This window comes from Symphalangus syndactylus, chromosome 3 (genome assembly GCF_028878055.3).
Source record: "Symphalangus syndactylus isolate Jambi chromosome 3, NHGRI_mSymSyn1-v2.1_pri, whole genome shotgun sequence".
In the NCBI taxonomy this organism is placed as follows: domain Eukaryota; kingdom Metazoa; phylum Chordata; class Mammalia; order Primates; family Hylobatidae; genus Symphalangus; species Symphalangus syndactylus.
This window is the reverse complement of record NC_072425.2, coordinates 132,153,209-132,162,803: the sequence shown is the minus strand read 5'-3', so window position 1 is coordinate 132,162,803 and position 9,595 is coordinate 132,153,209. Positions and strand designations below refer to the sequence as shown.

The 9,595-nt window shown below is 50.1% G+C and overlaps 1 long non-coding RNA gene across 1 annotated transcript; it reads left to right on the top strand.

Annotated features, from left to right (window-relative positions):
* Positions 1-2,630: 2,630 nt before the first annotated feature.
* On the top strand, positions 2,631-6,434 carry LOC129478400 (uncharacterized). Its single transcript, XR_008656426.1, has 3 exons — positions 2,631-2,701; positions 5,786-5,906; positions 6,088-6,434. It is a non-coding gene; the product is annotated as an uncharacterized lncRNA (long non-coding RNA).
* Positions 6,435-9,595: the final 3,161 nt, after the last annotated feature.

Here is a 9,595-nt window from a genome sequence, read left to right as displayed (position 1 = left end):
CAAGAGTGAGCAGGGGTGGACAAGAAGGTGGGCTAGAATCAGATTATGGAGGATTTTAGGGGCCAGGTTAAGGATTTGGGATTTTATCCTAAAACAAATGGCAAACTGGAAATTTCAAACAAGGCAGCAGCAGGAAGTCTGCTTTTCAAAAAGCTTTGAGCCTTACCTTCCTCATCTGTACAGTGGGCATAATAATATATACGCTTCAAAAAACTGTGAGAATGGGATAAAGTAACCTCCATTAAACATGGTGCTGAGCATAGTTAACACTTAAAATGATCTAGCCCTTTGTCTTTGTCTGGTTCCCTCCTGCTTAGAGCTCGCATCGAGCACACATCCTCTGGCATGCTCTCTTCCGGGGATGCTGCAATCAGCAGGAAGAAAGCCAAGATATCTTTGCAATGAAATAATGACAAACCTTTACTAGAGCATTTACAGTATGACAGGTGCAGTTCTAAGCATTAACTCAGCACAACCCTGTGGGATAGATACTGTTATTACCCATTTTACAGATGGGGAAACCCAAGCACAAAGAGGCTAAGCTATTTGTTCAGGACCACACAACTGGTAACTAGCAGGGTGGGGCTCATGCCTGTAATCCCAGCACGTTTGGAGGCCGAGGCAGGTGGATCACGAGGTCAGGAGATCGACACAATTGTGGCTAACACGGTGAAACCCCGTCTCTACTAAAAATACAAAAAATTAGCTGGGCGTGGTGGCGGGCGCCTGTAGTTCCAGCTACACGGGAGGCTGAGGCAGGAGAATGGCGTGAACCCGGGAGGCGGAGCTTGCAGTGAGTCAAGATCGAGCCACTGCACTCCAGCCTGGGTGACAGAGCGAGACTACCTCTCAAAAAAAAAAAAAAAAAAAAGGCAGGGTGAGATTTAAACCCAGACACTCTGAGTCCAAGGTCCTCGCTCTTAATCACATCTTTCATTGTCTCTTGGAAAGAAATGAGATTTTAGGGAAACAAAGTGTTTAGAGGGAGCTGCTCTGGTCAGACCCAAGGAGTAGGAGGAAGAGATGGACCCAGCCACTGATGCTGACCAGAACACCTGTAAGAAGCAGGGCGCACCCTCCATGCTCTCAGACCACCTGCCCATGAGAGGCAGAGGCTGGACCTCACAGCCAACCCAGGGCACTGCCCAGTTCCCAGCCACCCTGAGCCAGGGAGTGATGCAGCTTCTCTAAGTCACCTCTATCCACCTCCAAGTTCCTTCTAGAGATGGACCCTTCACGGACAGCCCAAGGCACACCTCCCAGGTCCTGGGGGCCATGGCAAGGCCTTAGTGGGGGCAAAGAGGATGCCATCGAGCCTGGTGTGTGTCCATGGCATCGAGCCTGAGGCATATGGTATCAGAAGAGCCCCAGGGGAAGGCCAGCCTCACTGGGCTTTGAGGTAAACACACAGGATGGCCGCCCTGCCCTGTCACTCTCTGCAGTCAACCAGAAAGTCAGAAAACGTGCACAGCGACCAGCGAAGCAGATGGCTGAGAATATCATGTGTATACAATATTTATGAAATGTGAGCTGAGCAGAGCTGTGGCTGAGACTCCCGTCCCAGGCAGAGTAATTCAGCCCTGTGTGATGAACAAGATTGTAATTGGGGTAGTTCCAATTTACTAACCATTTGCAAAAGATTACATACCTCTCCCATATTATCCTCTCCTAATCTTACTTTAATGAACACTACTCTATCTGGATGTATAATTTCAGGGCGGGGGGGGAAACAATTTCTAGACTAGAAGGCAAAGCTGCAGCTAATACATTAACATCCAAATTAGAGAGAGGGAAAGTAATTGTGAGACCTATAGCTAAAGTAATCTAAAGGCACCCTCCCCTTCCATGCAGAAAAAGACAGATGTACAGTGGAAGCAGTTCTTGTTACTACCAGCAACTTTCCAGTAAGGGGTGAGGAACCTCCCTCCAAGACGGCAGCCTCACGTGGAAACGTTCACTTCACTTCAAGGGACTCCAGATGAGTGTATTTCTCAGCTGAACTTCACTAGTGGAAATGAGCCATGCTTGTATTAGGAAAGAAGGGAGTCAGACTAGCAGAAGAACTTCCAGGGAGTAAGGGTTGTTGGTAAGCACACCTTCCCCAAAAGCCTAAGGCTAGGAGGGATCCTTGGGGGGGGGGGGGGTGAGTTAATGAACCCAGCTTTATCTCATTTTCATCATTTGTAAAACGAGGTTGGAATAGAATAATAATTCTTCCCTATTCATGCCTTCATTTGGTGAATGATTTTATTGAAACCTGCTTTGTGCCCACCAATATTCTAAGTGCTAGGGAGACAGAGTGTATTTTGTTTGTTTGTTTTTAAAGAAGTTCTTGCTCTCAGGAAGCTTACATTTTCATGGGGAAAGTAAAACAAATAAATAAGACAAGGGTAGGGTGCTTGCATCTGAAATACTCATGACAGGCTCACACCTCTTCAAAACCAAGGGTGGCCCAACTGAGTTCCCAGGCAGTGCACCGGGGGAGTCCCTGGAACTGCTTTGCTGCCTCAGTCCTGAAGGGGACTGCCCAGTGCTGAGCCATCCCCACTCTTTCACTGCTTCCCTCTGTGAGGCGTGGGCTACAATTGAAGCTTCCAGAAGGCAGCTGCTGCTCAGCTCACATCCAGAATAAGGGTTGCAGATGGCAGAGAACCAGTGCCCAGGGTTCAGCTACCCAGAATGCTGTCTCTGGTGGATGGAGGTAAGCAGCCCTTCCTCCCCTGTACCTTGTGAACTCCGGGAGGAGGTCAGAGAATACAGCCAATGAAAGGCAACACTTGCAATCCTGGAAACGTCCTTCCCGAACTCCTTCCTGATTCCCATCTGCAATGCAGAGCAGGACTGCAGGGTAGAGTTGCTCAACTGTGCTGCCCATTCCCTAGGACTCACCAAATCCCCCTCAGGGTGGATGGGGCAGGAAAAATAGCCAAAGCCCCTGCATAAGGGGCCAGAACCTCAGCCATGTTAGAAGTACATACTGTGTGCCAGGAGAGGACTGCACCCCACCTGAACTTCACTGGCCATACCTTGCGGTCTGGGTCAGAGCTTCCCAGGACAGAGGTACAGAGGCTTTGTGGGTCCCAGATGTGATCCAGTGACACCCCTCCATGTCCTAATCTCTGATCTCAGGAATAGCAGGGAAGGTTTATGGCCAGAGCCCTGGGCCCCATCTCTTGGGAGCCCTCCCCTAGTACCCCCTTCTTGGCTTCCCTCCCCAGTCCCTCTTTCATTCTCACTTAATTGCTTCTCAAAATTGTTTGCCGGGGTGAGGGAGACTGATTGAATCCAGGAGCTCTCTTCTGATCTTGTCAATCAGACCTGCCCACCTGCCTGTGCACACACAAGCCTGCTCTCTCCTGCACTCTGGCCCTTTGCTTGCCTCCACACTTTCTCTTAAATAAACACACACAGACACCCGGACAGTAAGGCACAGTCTGTCCAGCTTGCCAGGAAGCCTAGAAAATTCACAGCCACTTAAGCCCACATTGGAAGGAACGGGACCCAGGGCTGGAAGCTTGGAGCTGCAGCTCCTCTCTACTCTCTGCCACCTCAGGGAGCCAAGGACATCCAGTTGCTAGTTCCCCAGGGCCATCCAGAGAGAGTTTGGACTTGGTGAAAATATTCAAAAGCCTTTGTATTAGTAAGTGCTACAGATTAAATGTTTGCCGCTCCACCCCAATTCATCATTGAAGTCGTAATCCCCAATGTGATGGTATTGGAGATGGAGCCTTTGGTTGGTAATTGAACTTGGATGGGGTCGTGAGCATAGGGAACCCATGATGAGGTGGTGCCCGTATAAGGGGATAAAGGGAATGGAGCTCATTCTCTCTGTCCTGTGAAGATACAGCAAGAAAGCAGCAGTCTCTAAACCAGGGCCTTCACCAACAACAAAATCTGCCATTGTCTTGATCTTGGACTTCTCTGCCTCTAGAACTGTCAGAAATAAATGTCTGTTGTTTAAGCCAGCCAGTTCATGGTATTTGTTAAAGCAGCCCAAACTGACTAAGACAATAAGCAATAGAACTGGACTGGACTCCCTTCCAGACACCAGACTCTGCCTGGTAATTTGGCAGGCTCCCCAAACAACCCCATCCCTTAATAGCTGGCCATGGTTTCTGCTGTGGCAGATGCGTGTGCTGCTGGTCAGCAAGTGAAGGGGGAGAGGAGATGAGCAGAATCTAAGCTAAATAAACAAAATAAGAGAAGGAACGAAGAAGAGAAGGAGGGGAAGACAGAAGGAGGGAGGAAGAGAGGGAGGGAGGGAGGGAGTGTGTTCAACTCATTACAGTGCATACTAAGCAACTGCATAAGTGACTGAATGTGGGGCCTCACTGCTGTCTTCTCAGAGGTGATGTGGGATGACCAACTGTCCCAGTTTGCTAGGAATAAGGAGGCTCCTGGGACCGGAGACTTTCACTGCCAAAACCTGGGCTGGGCCCACTTGGTGACTGTGGAGGGCTCAGTCCTATCTCCCTGCAGCCTGTGCCTTAGAGTTAGGCTGTGTTCTAACAGCCCAGAAGGAGCCCAGGGACAGGATTCTGGTAAGGGATTATATTACCAAGAAAAAAAGAAAAGACCGTTTCTTTGATTCTCCTGCTCCTGTGTTTATACTGCTTCTTCCTTATCTTTTCATAGTGGTAGTCTTAGTAGTGATAGTGGGGTAACAATAACAATTAACACGCATAGAGTGCTTTTTATGTGCAAGCACAGTTTCAAACACTCTAGAGACCCTGACTCCTTTAGCCTTCCTAATTATCTTTGACATAGGTATTGTTGTTGCTGCCATTTGCAGATGAGAAAACTGAGGATAAAAAAGGTTCCCTGTGTCCAAGGATGCCAAGCCCACAGTTGGCGGGTGCTGCTCGCTCTGTGCCTGGTTCTAGTGGCTCCTCTCTCCTTACTCACCTGTAGCCCTGCATCTGCGCCTTTAGCCTAGGGTTCCCATTCAGCACCCAGGAGCATCTCAGCCTCCTGCTCCTATGGGGACAGTGGGTTGGGCAAAGCAGTGGCAGTTGGGCTGCTTTCTCTGAAAGCCGCATAACCACGAGGGCTTCTGTTGTGTCAGGGGCTGAGTGGCCAGGGTGTGGGCCTAGGTCCTTGCAGCCATTGAGGTATTCAAGTTCCCGGGGCTGTGACTGGGGCTCTGAGGCCACCTCCCCTCTGTCCTTTGAGGGGTGGCAGCCCTGCCTCTCTCTCCCAGGACTTAACGGCCTGTGCCACCATGCTGTCAGGAAGCACGTGGCCTTCTGGCAGTGACTCTCCAAGCCCGAAAAAGGAGCAAAAGGAATATTTGATCACAGGTGGCTGCTGTCAGCACTGCTGTCTCTGAAGTCCTGAGGGCTGGGTGCTTCCTGTCTGCTAGGAGTCCTATGAGGCCCCTCTTCATGTCCATAGCCCCAGCCGGGGGCTCTGCATCCACCTCTGCAAAGGGAGCACGTGAATCACGCCTCTTGCCTCTTGGGTGTCAGCCCTGTGAGGCTGCGTAGAAATGCCCTCAGAGGGCAGGAGAATGGCGTGAACCCGGGAGACGGAGCTTGCCGTGAGTGGAGATCGTACCACTGCACTCCAGCCTGGGCGACAGAGCGAGACTCCGTCTCAAAAAAAAAAAAAAAAAAAAAAAATGCCATCAGAGACAACACTCTCTCACCTCCCCTTCTGCCGCTTTCCAAGGAGAGAGGACGTGTTGCTTGGACAGAGTGTGCCTTTTGAAACCAGCCAGGCTCCAGTTTGTTTTCAGCGCTCATGTGCAGCTCCTGGTGACCTTCCTCTGTGTCCTTGTTTTCAGGCTACAGCACCCACCTGCTAGGTCTGAATCAGGGGTTAAGAGGAACATCATGCCCAGAGTGCCCGGACGCAAGCCAGGCCCACAGAAGGAGCTCGATCAACAGTAGGGAGAATTCAATCAGGTCGGGAAGCTCGGAGCCTGGTGGGGTCCATCCACCCTCTGAGGAGGCCCCATGCATAGTCCATCTCAGACTCAGGCATTACTGTGATTCCTTAAAGTTCTATAGAAAAAGAGGTGTTGAAACCTCTTGTATCCAATTTCATGTTTTAAAAACTCCCCTCTGTGATAATTCCTTTTTTTAGGTCGAATCTGAGTCCCTCAAGCTGCAACTTGAGTTAATATTCTTTTGTCTCCTTTTCGGAAGAGATTGAGAATCACGCGGTCCCCTTCTGGTATTTCTTAAGGAGCATGAGGACTTTAACCTTCTCCTCTCCAGGCTGTGGAGCAGAGAGAACGATCGTGCTCGGTTGGTCCTGGTCCTGCTTCTGAGGTCCAGACCTTAGAGACCAGGGGCCCTGTGTGGCCCAGACGCAAGGAAGAGAGTCTGCCTCGGGGGCAGGGACCAGGACCCAGGTCCTCAGATTGTCTGAATCTGGTTCCCATAATCCTATCTCCTGTACCCAGGCATTCTGGGCCACAGCCTTTTCTGAGTTCTCCGCATTCTGAAATTCTTTGTTCTTTCTCTTGAATGAAAAGAAGGGTGGAGTTGAAATAAAGAAAAATAACTTTCAACCAAGTCTAAACGTGCCTCCTGAACTGGGCCATCTCCCCTGGGTTCAGGGCTGAGGCGCCAGAGCCGGGGCTGCAATCCGCGGGACAGCAGCGCGGGATGGGAGCGCGGGACTGGGGCTGGCCTTGCCTGTGCCTCTGCCCAGCGCACGCCCCGGGCCTCCCCGGCTCCTCATCTACAGGCGTCCGCTGCCCTTCCCAGCCACTTGCTGTCCCATAATCAGCACCATTATCTCTGGATAATTTTCCCTCCTCTCCGCAATGCGGCCTGTGAAAGGAACCCGAGGAAGGACCGTGTTTCTGGGACTCCGAGGTGGGGGATGTGGTCTTGATTGCAAATGAAAAATTAAGCCCACGTGTCTCGCCTTCAAGCCGGCGTGATTACGCGACCGCCGCTGCGCGTCCGCTGCGCGTCCCCAGCCTCCCCGGCTGCCTGAAGGGTAGCAATGATCTGTCTACCTTTTCTTTGGCTTGCCTCTGGTTAACAAATCTATAATGCATTTAATCTCCGAAAGCCACCTCGCTGGGCTTTAGTTGCCTAATTTGCTATCGAGAGCTCAGGCAATTCTCTCCCCGCCAACGACGTTTAACACGAGGCTTTTGTTTGTCCAATCAGCCGGGCTCCCCTTGCGGTGGAGGGGGTGGGAGAAAACAGCCCAAGTGGGCAATCACGGGCTGAGTCCCCCAGCGCACAGCTCACCCTCAAGCGGGCGGCCTCAGGAGCCAGGGCACCCCCACCGCGCCCCTCCCACCCACCTGGATTCTGTGCTCTTTTCGTCCGACCTGAAATCCTGCCTCCGTGTGCCAGGCATTGTGCCCGCCGCTGCAAAGATGAGTGGGAACAAGTTCCTTAAGGAACTGGCAGGCTGCTTAGGGGACAAATCCATACACGAATAATTACCACACAACGAAATAAACGTCTTAATAGAGGTGAGTACAAAATGCCAGAGAGAACAGAGAAGGAAGTGACTCATCTTCTCTTGGGAAGTTGATGACAGCTTTACAGACAAGGTGCAATTTCTGCAGCCTTGCAGGGTAAGCAGAAGTTCATTAGGTGGGGTGGTGGAGAAGGCATCCCGGCTGGGAACAGCTTGTGCCAAGAAGGGGACCCTTTGGGAAATGGGGAGGAGCGGGTGTTGAGGAAGCCCAGTCGCTGGGGGAAGAGGGTAACTGGACTGGAGTGGTGGGAACTGAAGAGGAAAGTAGGGCCTCAAGCGCCAGGCAGCACATCCTGTTTTGTGACGATGAAGCATTGGAAGTTTCCAGGCAAGAATATACATGCAAAGACAGAGATAGAGATGTGGTAATATAGATGAATCTGATAGGTATAGATCTACACATGTATATATACGCTCACACAGACACAGACACATATACGATAGACTGAAAGAGAATATATTGCTGGGTGCAGTGGCGCATACCTGTAATCCCAGCACTTTGGGAGGCCAAGGTGGGTTGACTGGTTGAGTTCAGGAGTTCATGACCAGCCTGGGCAACATGGCAAAACCCCGTCTCTACAAAAATTAGGTGGGCGTGCTGTGTGTGCCTGTAATCCCAGCTACTTGGGAGGCTGAGGCAGGAGGATGGCGTGAGCCCAGGAGGCACAGGTTGCAGCAAGGCATGATCACGCCACTGCAATCCACTCCAGCATGGGTGACAGAGCCAGACCCTATCTCAAAAAAAAAAAAAAAAAAAAGAAAGAAAGAAAGAGTATATATTTATATAAGCTTTTTTTTTTTTTTTTTAGACACAGGGCCTTGCTTAGTTGCTCAGGCTGGAGTGCAGTGGCACAATCATGGCTCACTGCAGCCTCAAACTCTTGGGCTCAAGCCATCTTCCCACAACAGTTTCCTGAGTAGCTAGGCCTATAGGCAAGCAATGACATGGCTGGCTGATTTTTTAACTTTTGTAGAGATAGGGTCATGCCATGTTGCCCAGGCTGATCAATCAATCCTCCTGCCTCGGCCTCCCAAAGTGCTGAGATTATAGGCATGTCCAGCCTGTATCGCTATTTGTACAATTTATTTCATATATTATATTTATTTGTTAAGCCTGTCATAACAAAGTACCGCAGACTGGGTGGCTTAAACAGCAGAAATATATTTTCTCATGCTCCTGGAGACCATGAGTTGAAGACAAAGATGCAACTGGGTTTGGTTTCCTCCATGTCCTGTCTCCTTGGCTTGTAGATGGCCGCCTTCCCAATGTGCCCTCACACCGTTTTCCCTCTGCATGCATGTGTTTGTCCAAATGTCCTCTTCTTATAAGGATGTCAGTCATATTGGGTTGAGGCCCACCCTAATGACCTCATTTTACCTCTTTAAAACACAGTCTATCTCCAAATACAGCCACATTATGAAGTACTAGGGGTAGAACTTCAAAATATAGATTTTTGGAGGGTTACAATTCAACACATAACATATATGATTTTACATTCATTTATAAATGTATTGATTGATTTCACATTTCCTTCCAGAGGGTTCCATAGCTCTTGGCCTTAAAGAGCAGTGGCTTGGGGACAGGGGGCACTACCGCAGATGCACTGGCTCTTCCCAGGGTGGGAGAAAGGGAGGGAGAAGTGCTACCTCTCCACAGCTAACTCAGGGCTCCGTACTCTGCAGCCAGGTTATTCCGGCAGCCCCCAGAAGCAGCCGCTATTCTTGGATAAAATCCACACGCCCACTCAGTTCAGAGGAGCAGGCATTTCCAGAAATGCTAAAGAGAGTGCGGTCTGCTCCTGAATGGAGATCTCACCTTGGAAGTGGATCACCCTCCCACCAGGATGGGGGGCTGAAGCCAGATAATTGGACTTTAACTCTTTTCACTCTGCTTTAAAAAAAAAAATTGATTAGGACTTTTCTGTTTGCGAGTGACAGACCACAGGATTCAAATAGGCTGAAATCAGTGGAGGATTTTATTGGCATATATAACTGAGAATTCCAGAGCGTAGATCTTGATTTTCAGGAATGGCTGAGTGCAGTGGGTAGGGTGGTTGAGAGTATGTGACATTTACATCTGCCAGCCCTGCTGTCTTCTAAGTCAGCTTCTTTCTCAGGCAGGGCTTAGGTGGAAGCAAGATGG